This window comes from Bos indicus x Bos taurus, chromosome 9 (genome assembly GCF_003369695.1).
Source record: "Bos indicus x Bos taurus breed Angus x Brahman F1 hybrid chromosome 9, Bos_hybrid_MaternalHap_v2.0, whole genome shotgun sequence".
Lineage (NCBI taxonomy): Eukaryota > Metazoa > Chordata > Mammalia > Artiodactyla > Bovidae > Bos > Bos indicus x Bos taurus.
In genome coordinates this window covers 30,592,863-30,613,702 of record NC_040084.1, presented here as the reverse complement: position 1 = coordinate 30,613,702, position 20,840 = coordinate 30,592,863, and positions in this window count along the sequence as shown.

Here is a 20,840-nt window from a genome sequence, read left to right as displayed (position 1 = left end):
TTGAGTTTTTGTTGTTTTTAGTTGTTGAGTTTGATAATTATGGGTAGAGCTTCTATAGACATTTATGTACTTTTTAAAGTGATCATGTTATTATTTCTCTAGATTAAATAGTAGTGATGCTGCTGAGTTATTTAGTAAATGTACATTTAAGCAACTGCCATATTGCTTTCTGTAGCTGTATCATTTTGCATTCTCTTCAGTTATGGGTGATAAGCTGATTTGCTCCATAGCCATCCTGATATTTGGTATGGTTAGTATTTTTTTTTTTTACTTTATCTACACTAAAAGATACATAGTATATCTCATCATGGCCTTAATTGTAACCCTCTAGTGATTAATGATGTTGTGTAGAAACAATGTCTTCTTAAATAGTTGGTTCATTTTGCCAGGGAAATCATCTGAGTTGGTGATTTCTCTTTAGGAATAGTTTGCAAATTATATTTCTGTAATAGCTATAGAATTTCTCTTGATAAGAAAAGATCTATTTGATCTGAGTTGCCCAATGTATGTGCCTAAAGTTGTACACATTCCCTTGTTATCCTTTAAATATTTTCACAATCTAGTGTAACACTCCTTTCATTGCTGACATTGGTGATTTGTCTCTTTCTTTGTTAATCTTTGCTAGAGGTTTATTACTTGAATTATCTTTACAAAGAAGCAGAGTTTGGTTCATTGTTTTTTCATTAGTGTAAATCTATTTTCAATTTCAGTGATCTCTTATCTTTGTTATTTCCTCTCCTGCTAATCTGGATTCATTTTGTTCTTTTTCACCTTTATTCTAAATAGAAGCTCACATTATTGACTTGAAATCTTCTCTCCTAAACAATTACTATTATAAATTTCTCTTTATGCATTGCTTTAGTTGCATTCCACAAATTTTGATATGTTGCATTTTCATTTTTTGTTTAATTCAAAATACTTCCTTATTTTTGCTTGAGATTTTCTCTTTAACCCCAGGGATTATGCAGAATTGTGTTGATGAATTTCCAAAGTATTGACTATTTTCTTATCATTTTTATGTTATTGCTTTCTAGTTTAACTCTGTAATGGTCACAGACACGCATATTATTTCTATTCTTTTAGAATTATTATTTTTTATGATGCTGGATATGGTCTATCTTGCTGTCTCATGCACTTGAAAAGAATGTATACTTTGTGGTTGTTGGATATTATTATTTTTTAAATGGTAGCTTTTTGCTTTATATATATATTTGAAGCTGATATATACACTCAGATTTAGAATTGTTAATAGCTTAGGTTTATTGATTAGGATCAGATCCATTCAAGTTCCACCCAGGAGTTTGTAGACAATGTTATGGCGTTCATTGCCAACCTCCTCCCTTTTAATGCTCTCCTTGGGTGTTTTATGTTTCCCTGGGGATCTGTTTTACTTTCCTTCAGAAATAGAGCTGGAGTTCTGTTTGCCCACTCTGTCACACAGGTCTATGGCTGCACCATGTCTGAAGCAAGCCATTAGAAAACAGGGCAAGGAAAAAAGCCATGTAGGTTTGTTTCTGAGCCCAAGTCAAAGAGTAAAGTTCCCCTTTCTCCGCGTTTCGCCTCCTGTGATTTTCCACTGACCATTCTCCTACCATACTCAGCAAATTGCCTGGGGATTAGAGCATGAGAAAGTGGAGAAAATAATTAAGTTAAGGGTGAGGTGGATTTCTCACCTTTTTCAGTGTTAAGAGCTCCTTTTCTCACATCCTGAACCAAAATAAGAGTGCTTTTCCAAGAGCTCTTCGTCTGTACCTGAGTGCCACTTCTGGGTTTCCTACTGCAGTGTGTTCAGGCTGGAGATTACTCAAGCGGGGGGGAAAAAATGGTGAACTTGCTGCTGATTTGATGTTGCTTTGAACTCTGATTTTCCCAGCGTGCCTGCTACTATTTACCTTTCAGTGTTCTCAGACAGCTACTACATGCATCCAATCCAGGTTTTATAATTGCGTTTGGTGGGAGAGAAAGGATAGAATGTGTTTATTTCATCTTATCACATACCCAAACACAAAAAATTAAATATGACTTAAGTTTTTGCAAATGTCTGTCTAGTCAAAACTATGGTTTTTCCAGTGGTCATGTATGGATGTGAGAGTTGGACTATAAAGAAAGCTGAGCACCAAAGAATTGATGCTTTTGAACTGTGATGTTGGAGAAGACTCTTGAGAGTCCTTTGGACAGCAGGGAGATCCAACCAGTCCATCCTAAAGGAAATCAGTTCTGAATATTCCTTGGAAGGACTGATGCTAAAGCTGAAACTTCAATAGTTTAGCTACCTGATGCAAAGAACTGATTCATTTGAAAAGACCCTGACGCTGGGAAAGATTGAAGGCAGGAGGAGAAGGGGACAACAGAGGATGAGATGGTTGGATGGCATCATGAGTTTGAGCAAGCTCTAGGAGTTGGTGATGGACAGGGAAGCCTGGCGTGCTGCAGTCCGTGGGGTCTCAAAGAGTCAGACATGACTGAGCGAATGAACTGAAGTTTTTACAAAATATATCAGCTAATGAAATTAAGAAAATATAGTGAAAACCAAGAAAAGTCTCTCTTGGAAGATTTTATCATATTTCAGCTATATTCTATTGGTGATAATTACTTTTATTTATATTATTTGTATCACCTTTCAGTTAAAAAGTCTTATCTAATAATTCTCTACCTTTACATGAGTCAATTAAAATATATATACCATTTGAAATAGTTTGGTGGGGCATTTTCTACCACAGATTTTCAGGGATCATATAATGAAAATAAATCCATGTTATAGGTTTGGATGAGCAACTACTTCTTTGCTCCCTTGTTTTCACAGGTGAAATTATGTAATTCATAAGTGTATTTCAGTCAACCAGTCTTTTTGTTGCATAGTTATATAATGGAAAGGTGACAGTTGCTCATTATATTGTAGTCAGGCTTGTAGTAGCAGTTCATCTGTGCTAGTTCTTCCTGCATTTTCGTGATAACACTCTTGCAGTATGGTATGTGTGTGTGCTCAGTTGTGTCCAACTCTTTGTAACCCCATGGACTGCAGCCTGCCAGGCTCCTCTGTCCATGGAATTTTCCCAACAAGAATACTGGAGTGAGTTGCCATTTCCTCCTCCAGGGGCTATACTTGACTCAGGGATCAAAGCCATAACTCTTGCATCTCCTGCACTGACAGGCAGATTCTTTTACCACTGTGCCACCTGTGAAGCTGTTCTGAGCAAAGATAATTTATTTAATGATATTTTAATTTAAAAATTTAAACAAGATATTTTCAAAGTTTGAAATGTATATGGTATTTGTTTTTAAGATTCCTGTTTAAAAGACAAGGGAACCTCAGATGGTTTCCCAATATAACTCCTTCATTCCTTGTTAATGAGAATTTTCATTTAAAAAGCAAGAAATTTTCATATTTGTGTGTGTGTGTGAGTGCTGGTTTTATTTTAAAGTTGAACCAGACCAAAAGCAGGAGCAGAACTTTAAAGCAATTTGTATGTCATAATTTTTCTTTTCTGAATATATTTGTTTCGATTTTTTTCAATTTGCAATAAAAGCAAAATAAAATCGAAATTAAATCTAATGAAAAATGCTTCTAATGGAACTTAAATTTAACCTTAGAGATTTAGGTGATCAGATTTATTGCCTATCACTAAAGCAAAACTGGACTATTGATATTTAGACATATCCATAAAGTTTAAAATTGAATTAATTTGAAAAGTTATGCAAATAAAAATTTTAAAAATTTCTTAAAGATGTAAGCATACAACTTTTTACATTTTGTTAGAATGGTTTCCAGATTTCTAAACATAAAATGTTTCTAAGTTGGCGAGCTATAGTTTGTTCAAGATTTGCTCAGATGTATTTTGAGGACTTTTTAAATTGCCTTTTTTTCACTACTTTTCTCTGCCACTAAGAGGTAAACCTTTACTAAATCTATATCTTTAGTGTAATAAAGAGAATATACCATATCATTATTTTAAGTTTCTATTGATCTCTTCGTGAATTTTTTCTAGATGTCTAACAAGTTATATCCTCTTAGAACCTTTGTGGGTATAATACTGGATCAGCTTAATACCCATGAAGGAGTTAGAAGAGATAATTTTAGCTCTGCTTATAGAACTTTTGAAGCATGTGAACCTACTTTATTTCTTCTCTTAGCATAATTGTAAACTGTTATGCAAAAATAATTGATCACCTGGTTGTGGGTGAAAATAAGTAAATTAGCAAAGCAGTCTTTCATTTTGGACTGCTCTATAATGCAAGATTGAATAATGTTCAGATAAATGTATATAAACTTCAAGAAAAAATAATTGAACATTTTTAGGTTTTTAACAGTTGTCAGTTATAGTCAATCTAAATGCTAGCACAATCTACTAGATCTAAAGAAAAGATGAGCCTCCATTATAAATAACACATTTTGGGACTTGCAGATAAAACAGGAAGTCATAGGAGATCTTACATATATGTGAGAAAAGAAGGGACACAAATGTACCATGGGTAACTCCCAATTTTCTGCCTGTTTTTACTTACTCTTAATGAATAGAAAATGCTCAAGATTTATATTTTGGTTTTATAGTTTTAAGGAAGTAATCAGAAAATTTCAAATGACATTTTATTTCTGACATTGTGATTATTGAAATGACTTGGCCTCCATAATGCACATAGAAGTGTATTTCAATACCAAGTCTATTAGTTGGTTGTGAACTTGGATAAATCTAAGTCTCAGGTTTTTCAGCCAAAAACTAGTGTAATAGTATTCACTTCCTGTCATCATCATGCTAGTTTAAAAAGTGATTGAGTAATTGAAAACACTAGACCACTGTAAAATGGAACAAATAAATTTTTAGAAAGCAACAGGTTAATTCATAACATCTGTGTTTGTTTAATAGTAGTTCAAAAAAATCATCATTAAATTCAGGCTATAATGCCTGGAAGATCCCCTAGAGAAGGGAATGGCTACCCACTTCAGTATACTTCGGGCTTCCCTGGTGGCTCAGACGGTAAAGAATCTGCTCGCAATGTGGGAAACCTGGGTTCAATCCCTGGATCAGGAAGATCCCCTGGAGAAGGGTGTGCTACCCACTCCAGTGTTCTTGCCTGGAGAATTCCAGGCTCCAGGGAAGCCTGGCAGGCTCCAGTCCATGGGGTTACAAAGAATCAGACACAACTGAATGACTAATGCTTTACTTCTTCCAAAGTGAACTTGGCACTGTCCACTATTTGACTGAACATAATAGCTTAGAGACAATGGGTGTGTAAAGCATTAGGAAGTTCTTAAACTTTTTTTTTCTATTACAACACAGCAAATACTTATATGGATGAATGAAATAGCCCAATGAATTCACCAGGTTACAAAGTGTTAAACAGGTAGAAAGGACCACAGGCCATATCAGTTTCTTTCTTATTCTCTGTGTCTTCCCTCTTCCATCAAAGAATGTTCAGAGAAGTGTGCATGAAAACAAGAGGAGTTTATGATATGGGCCACTTTAGAAGTACTCTTTTAAAGAATTAAAACCAATTATGTAGTTCAATGACTATTAAAATATTGTTTGATCAAACCCACAATGGAGTGCAATGACAGAGTTAAGTGCAACTACTTAGAGTATAAAGGCATATTAAGTGTCATATAATTTTAAAATCTTACTCTTTGCATTATTTCATTTCATCATTATTGTTTACTGTAGTATATAAATAGCTGCATTTTTATAGTTTATGGAATTATCACTCTCATTTTATTACTGAAGCCATTCAGACTAGTGAACCATGTACTATCTAGTGAAAAGAATGGCATCTGGTGACAACTCCTTTGAATTACATACGCGATTAGATCCTGAGGGGCATGTATCCTCACTCAGTCTGTACTGGATTTTTTAAGTTTGCCTCTAGCTCTTTTAATTCACCTCCTCAGGACCAATATTGAATTCCTGGACAAATTAAATTAGAATGTGAACTTCCTACCCCATATTGTTGCAATGTGCTTGTGAACAATGTGGTGTCCTGCCACCTGGAGTATGTGAGCTTTTGGTGGACTTAGATAATATTGCTTCCTATAGTGATTACCTCTCAACTGAAAAATCTCCCAGTAAAGGTCAAGGAGAACAGCTTCACTCGGTCTCTTTTATCCCTATCATCAACACCACTGCGGCGTGCTGAATCAGTTTCAATTTGGTCTCCTTTTAAAAGTCACTGACATAGCAAGGAAACTGATGCTTTGACAACCACAGCCCACCAAAGCTATCAAACAGGGGAAAAGACACAACTAACACCATTTCTATAGAATGAAGAAATCTTAAAAGAATTTTGCCTCATTGCCCAAGAGGAATCTGTCAATCACTTGCTTAACCAATGCCATATGCAAATATAAAGGCCGTACTTTTCAAGCTAATCAGTACTCAGACATTCAATATTCACTCAACAAATACTTAGTAATGCCTGCCATGGGTCAAACATTCCGCTGGACAATATTTCCCTCAGCTGTCTTTGAGCTGAAGAGAATTTCTCAAGTCAAGGATATCTAGGTGGTTAGGGGGAAAAAAAATTCAGATTTGAATACAGGAACTGAAGAAATGCACCTGAAAACTTCACTCTATTACCTTCAGTCAAATATTTTTTCTTGTGATTTTTGCATGCATACTCTTCTTTAGGCAAACACTTAAACCTCACATCCAAAGATGAATGAGCAGGCAAGTTGACATTTGCCAGCTTCAGTATGACAGATGCAAAGACACCATGGTACTTCTTAAGCACTTTAACATTTTGCTGTTTTCTTCTTCAGCATATATATGTTCCAGGAAAAGTGCTTAATGACTTGTCTGCCTTTTGATTTGCTTGCTTTTTAGAAGGGAAGTGATAGCAGAGAACACGTCAGGTGTTTTGCTTCAGGGATGTGATGGCTGGGTAACAGCTGTTCTTAGAGCTTGCTTCTACTCAAACCCTGTGTATTGCAGGCAGAAAGCCGGACCAAGCATAATTCTATTGCAGCAATTTTTAGCAAATTGTTCTGCTAAATAGAAATATATTGCTTGAAGGCTAGAAAAGTGATGATAAACCTGGCCCTTCAGCTCTACTTTTAAAGGTCATTTTGGTTAAATGTAAGCAAATTGTGGTACAAAGTACCTTTTACTTGCTGTTTCTCACTTATATCTCCCCCTCATACCTCATTATGCTAATGTAATGACTTATTTGACAGAGTAGTTTCATCCATAATCTTGGAAATGTATAATGGATTTAATTTTCAAGGTTATATTTTCAGAAAACTATTAATGTCCCTTTCAAAGTCATTGAGACTGAATTATGTTTCAACAAAATATTAAGTACATTAAAGGTCCCTTTTAGATTTGAGTAAAGCCAATTGGCAATCCAGTTGCAATTATTTAACAGCTTTGAGCCTTGAATTGTTAAACTTATTATGAATTATCCATGCGAACCATTATTCTGAAAAATTAAACCTCTCTGCCACATTCAAACTTCATCAGAGACTGTCACCGAAGTAACTATAGTTTTTTTTTTAACTGTCAGCTTTTCATTTTTCAATGTTCATTAGTACATTTCCTTAAGGATTCAGGAAATTGTCTTACTTGAATTGAACAAGACTGTTTCTTATTAAAAGATGACTTTTCTTTTCCAATAGAACACAAGCAACTGTATATACCATCTATGTATATGCATGTAACCAGAACCACTTAAATTGTGTACGTAATATTGAAAACTCACCAGTACCAGATTATCATAACAATGATTGATCCTTATAATTAAGTGATAAAATCTTTTTAGTCTGGTGTTGGTTCTAATTAACAATCTAGCCAAAAACACAGGATAAAACACATATCATCTATGGAAAGATGTGCTAATGGTCCTAAGAAGACAATCTCAGTGATTCTTATCAGGTAAGGAACCTATTAGAATCAATGGGTCCAGTAGGTTCTCCTTGGAAAGAAATTTAAATTTCTTTTATTACAGTCATCCTAGGAAATGAATTACATGGGATTTCAAGATATGTAATTGGTCTAAGTGAAAATAAACATCAGGCATATATGTAAGTTTGTCATAACTCTTCAAGTTCTTATGTTTGATACCTTACAAATTGTAGACCTCTTCCATTTAGAGCCTTATTATTTAAAAGTTATCACAAGAGTAGTACATATATATAATGGAATACTACTCAGCCATTAAAAAAATGAAATAATGCCATTTGCAGCAAAATGAATGGGCCTAGAGAGTGTCATACTGAGTGAAGTCAGACAGAGACAGAGAAATATCATATGGCATACCTTATATGTGAAATTTAAAAAGAAAGTATGTAAATGAACTCACAAAACCAAAAGATTCACAGACTTAAAAAAGGAACTTATGGTTGTGGGGGGTGGGGGGGAAGGGATAGTTAGGGAGTTTGGGAAGGTCATGTACACACTGTTATATTCAAAATGGATAACCAACAAGGACCTATTGTATAGCACATGGAACTCTACCAAATGTTATGTGCCAGCCTGGACGGGAGAAGGGTATGGGGGAAAACGGATACACATATATATGTATGGTTGAGTCTCTTCACTGTTCACCTGAAATTACCAGAACATTGTTAATCAGCTATACCCCAATACAAAATAAGAAGTTTAAAGTCTGAAAAAAAAAATGAGAAAGTATATTTTAATTCCAAGAAGATGGCATTAACCTGTAGAGGAGGGTTAAAAGTCTTTATCAGAATGGTGGTTAAGTAAATGTTAGTGAGGTTCTGCATTATTAATCATATGTCCTTCTAAATCAAGGACATTATTCTATCACTTCAAAAGTGGAGTAGCAATGGGAACTCTGTTCTGCTAAGTCAACAAGGCCCAAGAACACTGGACTTATTACTTCACTATATCTAGTATGTTGAGTTCACACACATTTCCAAAATGAGTCTTTATTGTACATGTATTTCAGTGAGTGGGAAATGGGGATGAGCTGGAGCAAGGGAAGCAGTTATCCCCATTATGAGAAGGGACTAGAATCTGTATTCAACACTTCTGCTCATGTCTTACTGCCCACACTTTAGAAATACATGACCACTCTTAGATGTAATAAAATCTAAGAAATCTGGTCTTTATTAATTAATATCAGTGTAGCTGGCTGAAACATTGTTTCTGCAATTGAGAGAGAGAATGAAAAAACAACCAAATAAAGGCAGATATACTGTATATTTAGAGCATCTGGAGCAGCAATTAAAAGAGAAAGGGACAGAAAAAGGTTGCCAGCCTGTCCCTAAGTAGGAAGAAGGGGATCATTTTAGGTTATCTACACATCTTAGGAGGAGAATAATGGGATTACTAGTCATAGTTTGATTGGAAAACAATTAAAACCAATGTGGTTATCCAAGTGGAAAGGGATTTATTGGAAAGCATTTGGTAGTTCACAGTAGCAACAAAGGGCTGAGAGTGGCCAGGAGTCCAGAGAGCCTGCACTGCTTCGTATACATCAGACTATTGGCCAGGACCAGCGTAGTTAAAAAACCACCACCACCAGTACCTTCACCACCACACACAGACTGCCAGACTGGTGGACTCACCTGTTGCCACTACGAAGTCAAAAACCTCTGTATACCTCTACGTAAGAGCATACAGTTAATCTGATTGTACTGTACATGTCAGAGCACTGAGAATTATCAGTCTCCATTCAGCTTCTTCATTATATACAACACATACACACGGTCACATATTCCCCCTGCTTTGGCTATCAGTATCAAAAGTATTATTTCCTGTGTAATATTTTACTTTCCTAGTGCATAGGAACCTAGAATATTAGATCCATGAGTCAAGATAAATTGGATGTGGTCAAGCAAGAGATGGCAAGTGTGAACATCAACATCTTAGGAATTAGTGAACTAAAATGGATGGGAATGGGCAAATGTAATTCACATGACCATTATATATACTACTTTGGGCAAGAATCCCTTAGAAGAAATGGAGTAGCCTTCATAGTCAACTGAAGAGTCTAAAATGCAGTACTTGGGTGCAATCTAAAAAAATGAAAGAATGATCTAGTTCATCTCCAAGGCAAACCATTCAACATCACAGTAATCCAAGTCCATGCCCCAATCACTAATACCCAAGAAGCTGAAGTTGACTGGTTCTATGAAGGCCTACAAGACCCTTTAGAACTAATGCCCCCAAAAGATGTTCTTTCCATCACAGGGTACTGGAATGCAAAAGTAGGAAGTCAAGAGATACCTGGAGTGACAGACAACATTGGCTTTGCAGTACAAAATGAAGCAGGGCAAAGACTAGCAGAGTTTTTCAAAGAGAATGCACTGATTATACCAAACACCCTCTTTCAACAACACAAGAGATGACTCTACACATAAACATCCCCAGATGGTCAACACCAAAATCAGACTGATTATATTCTTTGCAGTCAAAGATGGATAAGCTCTATACAGTCAGCAAAACAAAACTTGGAGTTGACTGTGGCTCAGATCATCAATTCCTTATTGTGAAAATCAGACTTAAATTGAAGAAAGTAGGGAAAACCACTAGGCCATTCAGGTATGACCTAAATCAAATCCTTTCTGATTATACAGTGGAAGTGACAAATAGATTCAAGGGATTACGTCTTGTAGACAGAGTACCTGAAGAACTATGGATAGAGGTTCACAACACTGTACAAGAGGCAGTGACCAAAACCATATTGAAGAAAAAGAAATGCATAAGGCGAAGTGGTTGTCTGAAGAGGCTTTACAAATACCTGAGAAGAAAAGAGAAGTGAAAAGCAAGGGAGAAAGGGGAAGATATACCCAACTGAATGTAGAGTTCTAGAGAATAGCAATGAGATATAAGAATACCTTCTTAAATGAACAATCCAAGGAAGCAGAGAAAAACAAAAGAATGAAAAAGACTAGAGATCTCTTCAAGAAAATTGGAGATACCAAGGGAACATTTCAAGCAAGGATCGGCATGATAAAGGACAGAAATGGTAAGGACCTAATAGAAGCAGAAGAGATTAAGAAGAGGTGGTAAGAATACACAAACTATTTACAAATGTCTTAATGACCTGGATAACAATGATGGGTCACTCACCTAGGTCACTCACTCTAGGTCACTTACGTAGAGCCAGCCATCCTGGAGTGTGAAGTCAAGTGGGCCTTAGGAAACATTACTACACACAAAGATAGTGGAGGTGATGGGATTCCAGATGAGTGGTTTAAAATCCTAAAAGATGATTCTGGTAAATGCTGCACTCAATATGCTAGCAACTTTGGAAAACCCAGCAGTGGCCACAGGACTGGAAAAGGCCAGTTTTTATTCCAGTCCCAAAGAAAGGGAATGCCAAAGAATGTTCATACTAGCATACAATTACACTCATGTCACATGCTAGTAAAGTTATGCTCAAAATCCTTCAAGCTAGGCTTCAGTAGTATGTGAATGGAGAATTTCCAGAAGTACAAGCTGGGTTTAGAAAAGGCTGAGGAACCAGAGATCAAATTGCCAACATTTGTTGGATGATAAAGAAAGCAAGGGAATCCCAGAAAAACATCTACTTTTGTTTCATTGGCTATGCTAAAGACTATATGTGGATCACAAAAAACTGTGGAAAATTCTTAAAGAGATAGGAATATCAAACCACCTTACCTGTCTCCTGAGAAACTTGTATGCAGGACAAGAAGCAAGTTAGAACTGGACAGGGAACAACAGACTGGTTCAAAATTGGAAAAGGAATATGACAAGGCTGTACACTATCACCTCGCTTATTTAATTTCTATGCAGAGTACATCATGCGAAATACTGGGCTGGATGAAGCACAAGCTGGAATCAAGACAGCTAAGAGAAATATCAACAACCTCAGATATGCAGATGATACCACTCGAATGGCAGAAAGTGAAGACCTAAAGAGCATCTTGATGAGGGTGTAAAAGGAAAGTGAAAAGGCTAGTTGAAATTCAATATTAAACACACACACATACACACACACACACAAAACTAAGATAATGGCAACTAGTCCCATCACTTCATGGTAAGTAGAAGAGGAAAAAGTGGAAAACTGACAGATTTAATTTGTTGGGCAGCAAATCAATGTTGACCTTGACTGCAGCCATGAAGTTCAAAGATGCATGCTCCTTGGAAGGAAAGCTAGGACAAGCCTAGACAGCATATTGAAAAACAGACATCACTTTGCTGACGAAGTTCCATATAGTCAAAGCTGTTTTTTCTAGTAGTCATGTATGGATGTGAGTGTGTGTATACATGCTCAGTCTTGTTCTACTTTTTTTGACCCCATGAACTGTAACCTGCCAGGCTCCTCTGTCCATGTAATTTTTCAGGCAAAAAATACTGGAGTGGGTTGCCACTTCCTTTTCCAGGGGGATCTTCCCAACCCAGGGATTGAACCCCCATATCTTGTGTCTCTCACATTAGCAGGTAGACTCTTTACCACTCGCACCACCTGGAAAGCCCAATTTCTTTTCAATAAATCCCAAAATCATTTTCCTTAACGCAATGTATCAGATGAGGATTTTAAATTTATTAGTGAATTTAGCAAATAAATTTAGCAGAGCATTTCTATTTTTCCCAAAATACAATTAGAACAAGTTAAAAATATATATAACCGCTAAAAATAGTAATAAAAATCATCTAAATATTAATTTAAAACTTTTGAGGTGCATAATGAAACAGACAGAAATAACGGCTTAGGCAAATGCTTACTTCTAGAATTTGTTTGTCAAATCCCCTACAGGGAATGATGACTTAAGCCAGAATGAAGGAAAAATCAGTGAAGGAGAAAAATAGAGTTAAGCCATTCTGTTGGCTGACAGCATTATGATTAAATTTGACATACAGTAATCTAGAAATCAACACTGCAAACTAGTTAGCACCAAAACAAATCTTATAACTTTAGAAATAGCAACCATGAAGACAAGTAAAGGCAAATGTTGATAAATTGAATATATACACTGAAAAGAATAAAAGGTGTTTCAACTTAAAGGGGAAAATGGTTTCTTTCACCAAGAGTTAAGATGCTGGACAAAACTATAACATAACCTGCATGTATGTTACTCTGCTTATGTGTATTTGCTGTAGACTTTGCTTCAACTAGGAAAGTGGAGAAGAAAATTTAAAACAATGAGCTCTATGAAATTTTAAAATATTTACATTTGAAATTAAAAACACAGGTCATGAAAGAACAAGAGCTTATTTTGAGTTCAAAATGAAAAAAAGGTTGAAATTGTAAATCGTTAATGAATAACAACTGAAATATACAAAACCTATCTTGCAGTGAAGTTAAATTCATTCTCTTCAAGAACAGAGGATCAATAAAGAAATTAAGCCATTCTAAGTTGGAGTGGGAAATTAAGTTACTGAGGGCAGCAAATGAGAGTAGGTAATGGATTACGAATTTCAGCACCTTTGGGAAAAGGGATATTAAAGACATATCGTTGATGGAGTTTTGTACTTTTGGTGGCTAAGATCACTCACAAGAATGTCTAATGAGGTAAAAGTATGTTTGCCAAAGTATGTTATGTCATATATGAATAAGCTATCATAACACATGAAATATTTTTCTAAAATATCAAGCTGTTCAACAATTTAGTGGGAAAAATAGGGAAAAGAATGAGAAGGAATTGTTTGTGAAGAAGTTAAAATTTGAAATATTTTAATTTCAGCAAGCATAATACAGAATTTAAAATGTTAAAAATCTAATAACCATCTTATCTCAAGATTTTGTTGTAACAAATGATATAGAAAGCCTCAGAGATAAACCTATGCACCTTATCTTTGTTTTGACAAAGGAGGCAAAATATACAATGGGGAAAAGACAGTGTCTTCAATAAATGGTGCTGGGAAAACTGGACAGCTATCTGTAAAAGAATGAAATTAGAACACTTCCTAATACCATGCACAAAGAAAAACTCAAAATGGGTTAAAGGATAAATGTAAGACCAGAAACTATAAAACTCATAGAGGAAAACATAGGCAGAATATTCAGAGATAAATCACACCAAGATCCTCTATGACCCACGTCTTAAATAAACACAAAAATGAACAAGTGAAACCTAATTAAAGTTAAAGGCTTTGGCACAACATTATGTCATCTGATGGGGCTTAGTATTTAATCTGCTGCACAAAATATAGCCCAACATACCTGGGATAAGTGTATTAGGTACTCACATACTCATGATATTATGGCCTTGTTGCCAAACTGTGAAGAATGCTACTTATAGGGTAGAGTCATTTGGTTATCACTAGAAAATTGAATTTGGCCCTGACAATTACTTTTACGAACTCCTTAACCCTCAGTGCTAGAACCAAACTTAGTTATCTTTTTTCTCAAATCAGGATGCTGCATACTACCAATAATCCCTTTTTCATCACAATTCTTATAGATGATGAATATCTATCAAAGCTGGCTAATCAAATGAGATGCTAGGATTTTTAAACAATTATGCAAATAATGTACTTAGATCCCCAAAAAGTGTACTTTCCAAATATTACAGCAAATAATATAAACAAGAATGAGACCAAGTTAAGGCTTCACCAGAATTTACTCTCTGAGTTTATAAAACCAAGAAACTGAATAACAAGCATCATGGAATCACTTCTTGAATAGTAATGACTAGTGCTAACGAATTTCATGTAGTTCCTTAAGGACACCATCCTGTCTCATGACTCTTAGTGTTTCTATATGCTTTTTCTTCTGCCTGGAATGCATTCTCTCACCAGTTCACCAGCCAAATCACTTTGTCCTCCCTCAATTCTTAGTTAAAGCTCTATCTACAATTCTAAAACTTTTTTACTCTTCTAACAAATACCAGTGCTCTATTGACCAGACTGACATATGCAAATTCACTGTTAATTAAACTGATTATTTATTCCCTAGCTATACCATGTTGTTGAAATCAGAAGACTAGCTGTTTAATCTTTCTATACCTCTGCAACCACCACAATGGCTAGCTCCAATTAGATGTATAAGAAAGAAATGTTAGCTGTTTAGGATGCTCTATGCAAATATTTTTATCTCCAGATCCAAAGGAGAGACCATAACATTCATGCAAAGAGATCATTTACCCGTATATAGTTGCACCTAACAACCAACAATTGAGAATAATATTAGAATAAAAAGATGTGTTTAAATTGTGTATTTACTATTTCATATCATTTTGTTGGAGCAGACAGTCAACCTTGAGCAGAGAAGGGAGGCAAAGGTCATGTGATAAGAAACCACACATCTTACAAGGGTCCTAAAGGCAAATAAAGAAAGGCAGGGAACCTCCAGCTTCTGAATGTAACCTTTTTGCTCATTATACTCACTACGATACAATTAGCATTGCAACCGGAGCAGTACCCATCATGCACCTGCTGCTGCTGCTGCTAAGTCGCTTCAGTTGTGTCCGATTCTGTGCGACCCCATAGACGGCAGCCCACCAGACTTCCCCGTCCCTGGGATTCTCCAGGCAAGAACACTGGAGTGGGTTGCCATTTCCTCCTCCGATGCATGAAAGTGAAAAGTGAAAGTGAAGTCGCTCAGTCGTGTCGGACTCTAGCAACCCCGTGGACTGCAGCCCACCAGGCTCCTCCATCCATGGGATTTTCTAGGCAAAAGTACTGACACCATGACAAATCCTAGCTTGACCAGATAAGGACAAAAATCTCCCCTTCCCTCAGGGAGGTGGAACTGAAATGAAAACCGGGAAATTACCCCCTCAACCCCTCCTTCATCTATGAATATTCTGCCCAATAATTTTCACACCCCATACAACCAGCCAGCTTGTCAAACGGAATTGGGACATCTACTCATCTGAGACTGACTGCTCCATCTTCTGACAGAGTACTGTCACTCAATAAATCCTCTTATTTGCTCTCCTTTCCTCCTCTCTGAATTCTTTCTGTGATGAAACAAAATCTACTCTCTAGGAACAATTTTAAAGGAGCTTGATTATTGATCCTTTAGCATTTTTAAAAGTCATGCAAATAGAACTATGTGTATTTTGATTCAGAACTTCCCTAAATTGGTAAAAAAGCCAATTAAATATACATTTTAAAGATCAATCAGGCAGTAGGAATTGAGTACCTACATTGTCTATGGTAGGTAAAAATTACATAATATCAATATACACACAACTTAAAAACTTCTATGGATATTTAAGGCATAAACATTTGAAATATTAAAGGCAGTAGTAACAATAATATTAATATAGCTTAAAATTCAATGAGAAGAATTGATAAGCAAAGAAGACTGCAAAACTTTAAAAATAAGAGCCTACAGCTCTTCCTAGGGAAACAAAAGGAGATATAATTTGGTGCTTTTATTATTTTCGTAGGTACCTATACCTTAAGCCAAATAGAAAATATTATCTTTTCCAATAAATCAAGATTACTTAGCTCAATGGGAAGTGTAGATCACCAGGTTAAAAGAGAACGTATTCCCAGGACTTCCCATGTGGTCCAGTGGCTAAGACTCCATCCTCCCAATGCAGGGGCCCTGGGTTCAATCCCTGATCAAGGAAATAGATCTGCATGCTGCAACTGAGGCCCAGGGCAGTCAATAAATAAACATTTGTTAAAAAGAAAGAACATATTCCTTTTGCTAGATGGATTTGTATTATACAAGTATCCCCAAAGCAATGCATGTTTGGGGACTGAACATTTAAACAGAACAACCAGCTAAAGTACATCCTGATGTTACTAACAATAATGAAGTCAAATAGGATGTCACAGCTGCTCTTGACCCAAGAACCAGTCACTGAGATCTGGATGCCGTACCTGCTTCCCTGGTACTACTCATCACAACCCTCTCAGGTAGTTTCTAAAAGTAGTCCTTTCAGACTGAATGAATCACAGTTGAAAGAATCACAATGTATCAGAGAAGGTCAAATGGACCCAGCACACAAGCCCCTCCTTCTCAGTAAGGTTGAGTTTGGTTGATAGTTGTATTGTTTTTCCATTGGGTTACTATGAGAAAATATTTTTCAGGAAAGGAACTGATGAAGAAAGGAGGAGTCCACAAGAAGGAAAATAGGAAATTAAGGGCTGACATATAAAGAAACCTGAGCACCAAAGAATTGATGCTTTTGAACTATGGTGTTGGAGAAGACTCTTGAGAGTCCCTTGGATTGCAAGGAGTTCAAACCAGTAAATTCTAAAGGAAATCAGTCCTGAATATTCATTGGAAGGACTGATGTTGAAGTTGAAACTCCAATACTTTGGCCACCTGACACGAAGAACTGAGTTATTGGAAAAGACCCTGATGCTGGGAAAATCTGAAGGCAGTAAGAGAAGGGGATGACAGAGGATGAGATGGTTGGATGGCATGAAAAATTCAACGGACATGAGTTTGAGCAAGGTCCGGGAGTAAGTGATGGACAGGGAAGCCTGGTGTGCTGCAGTCCATGGGGTTGCAAAGTGTCGGACAGTAATGAGCGACTGAACTGAACTATCTCATCAATGGCAATGATGCCTGCAAGAGAAATTTCTCTGGTTGGATTAATCTTTAGTTGTCTTCTCTATAAACTGGAAATGCAGTCTGAATGAATCCGAGGCACAGAGGTAAAATTACTTACTCAAGATTGAGTGTGGTTCCAACTCAAGCATTTTTAGACCCTACTTTCCTAATTACTCTGTACCCAGTCTTTCCTCTTCAAATTATAAATTTCCTCTGTAAATTATGAAATTCCTCTGAACTCATCATGCTTGTTATCATAGGAGAACTTCATTTGCTGATGCAGTTGCCTGAAGAAACAGTGTAGTAGTGAAAGGACACCGTAACCAGATTTTCTTCTCCCAAGTTCCAGGGCAGGGGTGGCAACAATTTAGAGTGTCCTTTACTCAGTGGCCATCAGGAGGCAGCAGAGTAGGAGGGCAGCCCATTGAGATGGGTAATAAGCAGAGGACCTTGGTGCCAAGGAAACACAGCCAGGTACACAAACTTGAGATGGATCAAATGCTTAATCCCACAAAGTGAGAACCATTTGTGAAAAGAGAAAGGCCAAATCTCTAAATTAAAAGAAAAAAAAAAAGTACCCTAGCACTCCTTAGGTGCAAAACCAACCATTTTCAGATCAAACCTCTAATTCTAGAAGAGAACTTGTTTTGTTTAAGAAATGGTTTAAAGAGATAGCCATGTCAAGGGGGCTGGTGAGTCAGGCCTGAATTGTGTGCATTGATATATCTATCTGTTCCAGATCTGACTGGTATCCTACAAGGTGGTGTGCAATTGTTTGTTTAACTACTCAGAAAACTTGAAAATATCTAGTTAGAACTGAAACACAAGATTCTGGCTTAGATGAAAAGTCATGCACAGCCACACAGATTTAAAACCTGATATACACACACGCATACATACATACATACTGTTGTTTACTTGCTAAGTCATGTCCAACTCTTTTGTAACCCCATGGACTGTAGCCCACTAGGCCCCTCTGTCTATGGAATTCTCTAGGCAAGAATACTGGAGTGGGTTGCCATTTCCTTCTCCAGTATATATGCTACCATGTGTAAAACAGATAGCTCATGGGAAGCACAGGGAATTCAGCTTGGTGCTCTAGGATGACCTAGAGAGGTGAGATGGGAGGAATTTGGGAGGAAGTCCACAAGGGAGAGAATATATGTATATATATGGCTGATATACTTCTCTGTACAGCAGCAACTAACACAAAATTGTAAAGCAATTATATTCCAATTAAAAAATAAAACCTGAGTAAAAGATGCCCAGCATCAGTAGATGGATAAAGTGTGGGATATTCGCATGATGGACAGCAGTTGCATTATGAGTAATTGCAATGACAGTAAACCAGCTACGTATGGGAAAGAGGATGACTCTAACAAGCATGATATTGAGGGAAAGAACCCAGACACCAACAAGGATATCCTGCATGGCTGCATTTATTTAACTACAAATCAGTCGAAACTAACCTATGATGTTTAGGTAGAACAGTTCTTATCCCTTTGGGCGTGGGGTCAATCTGTCTGAAAGGAGACGGTAGCAGAGTTTGGAGAGTAATGTTCTATGTTTGATCTAGGTTGTGGTTACATGTGCGCTCAGTCTGCAAAAATTGACAATTGTATGTGTGTATGTTATGCTTCAGTAAAACAAGTTTTAAAATTTCTGTATAAAATCTTAACTCAGACAAGCCCAGCTAAATGTACACCTATCATTTCAAGCAGCTCCACCAATAAATTGTTTCCTCCTTGGCAAACTTGAAATTGATAATGGAGGAAGAAAAATAGAAAAAGAGAGAGAGGTACTATGACAATTAAAATCTAATCAGCTCTGTGCTTTAATAAAACTGGATGCAATTATCTTTGCCTTCAGACACAAAACATTTTTCTTTTTTCAGATAGCTGACAGTTCACAATGCTAAAATTACATGGGATAAACATATATAGCTATTTCAAAATTCCTATTTTTTCCCTTATTCATTAACATAGACTCTTAGAAAGGGATTTCAGGCTCCTCTGAAAAATTTCATTCTGTGTTCTACCTAACATTAGAACAAAGTTGGCAATACTACTCACGCATCTACTAGACTGAAACTGGGAAAAAATACATAAAATTAATCTCTAGTGAACAAAATTTGAAATAATACATGTAGTGTTTCTTTTATCTTAAATCTGAAAGTTTCTTTTCATAAGAACCTCTCCACCTTCTGTAACATGCTTTGCCCAGAGAACGTCTAAGCAAAATATGCACTTGGAGATTGCTAATCAGGTATACATGCTGTTGCGGTTTGTATAACCAATTTGATTGACCCGCTTAAGCAAATCTAAGGGTATTTGTGCACTTGAACATGCTTTCCTCCTCTTTAAACACCCTGTGGTTGGTAACTTTTTCAAGATTCACTTTGTATTGGTTAAAACAGTTCCCTCCTAAAATTAACTCAAGAAAAGGGTGGCAAGGACTTTAAGAAAACTTGTAGACTGAAATTGTGATAGGAAAATCATGCAGCTCTGAGAACAAATGATTCTCTCTTTGTCCTTGGCTCCATGAGATTTATCATAGTATTTCTACCTGTGTGCACAAACTCTCTATTCTTTTCTACATACGGGTAGATTTTCTTTCTGTTCTTTATCTCTTATTTTTTTGTACTTACAGTCTCTGTTCCCTTCAAGCGGTGATTTTTTAAATTAAGATTCTTGATTTCATATAAAAAGAGCCAACCAAAGACAGCTTAATTTTAAGAAAAGAAGAAATATTGAAATATCCACAGCTATGACCTCGAGGGCAGGGTCTTTTTTTTCAGGAAGGGAACCAGGAATATTTTACCTTGAATACTCATCTCTGCTCATTACAAGTTTGCGTTATTCTTTTTCCTTCTCTATAGACCAGTGTTCTCTGTTCCCTAGTTTGTATGATGAAACATGTCCACACAGAATTCCTAAACCAACATTCACAGTTCAATATTATGGAAGAAGAATTTGCCTTTCGTTTAGTTCTAATTCCATTTTGGGAGGAAGTATTCAATTGCAAATATGGTCACAAAGCAGGGCTTTCCAGTGAAATGGGTGCTAGCTAGAAACTCATCATGGAGGAGGGGTTTGGCAACTACAGGGGAGAGGGACTGAGCAGAAAAGCCAGTGGTTACAGCCATCAACATACAGTGACTCCAAGGGTTACAACTCTTTCCCCAGGCATCCTCAGCTGTGAACCTCTTAGCCTGCAAAAATTAAGTTGGTAACTTTCCAGTTCAAATTTCAGACAGAGCTGGACTTCTCTGAAAATCTAATGGTTAGGATTCTGGGCTTTCGCTGTGGTGGCCTGGGTTCAACCCCTAGTTGGAGAAGATCCTGCAAGCAGTGGGAAACAGCCTTTTTTTTTTCCCCCAGAGACAGTAGATAGCATTTCAAAACATTTGTTTCTGATAGGTGGCCAGGCTGTGCATCACCAGTCCCCCTATGATTTGA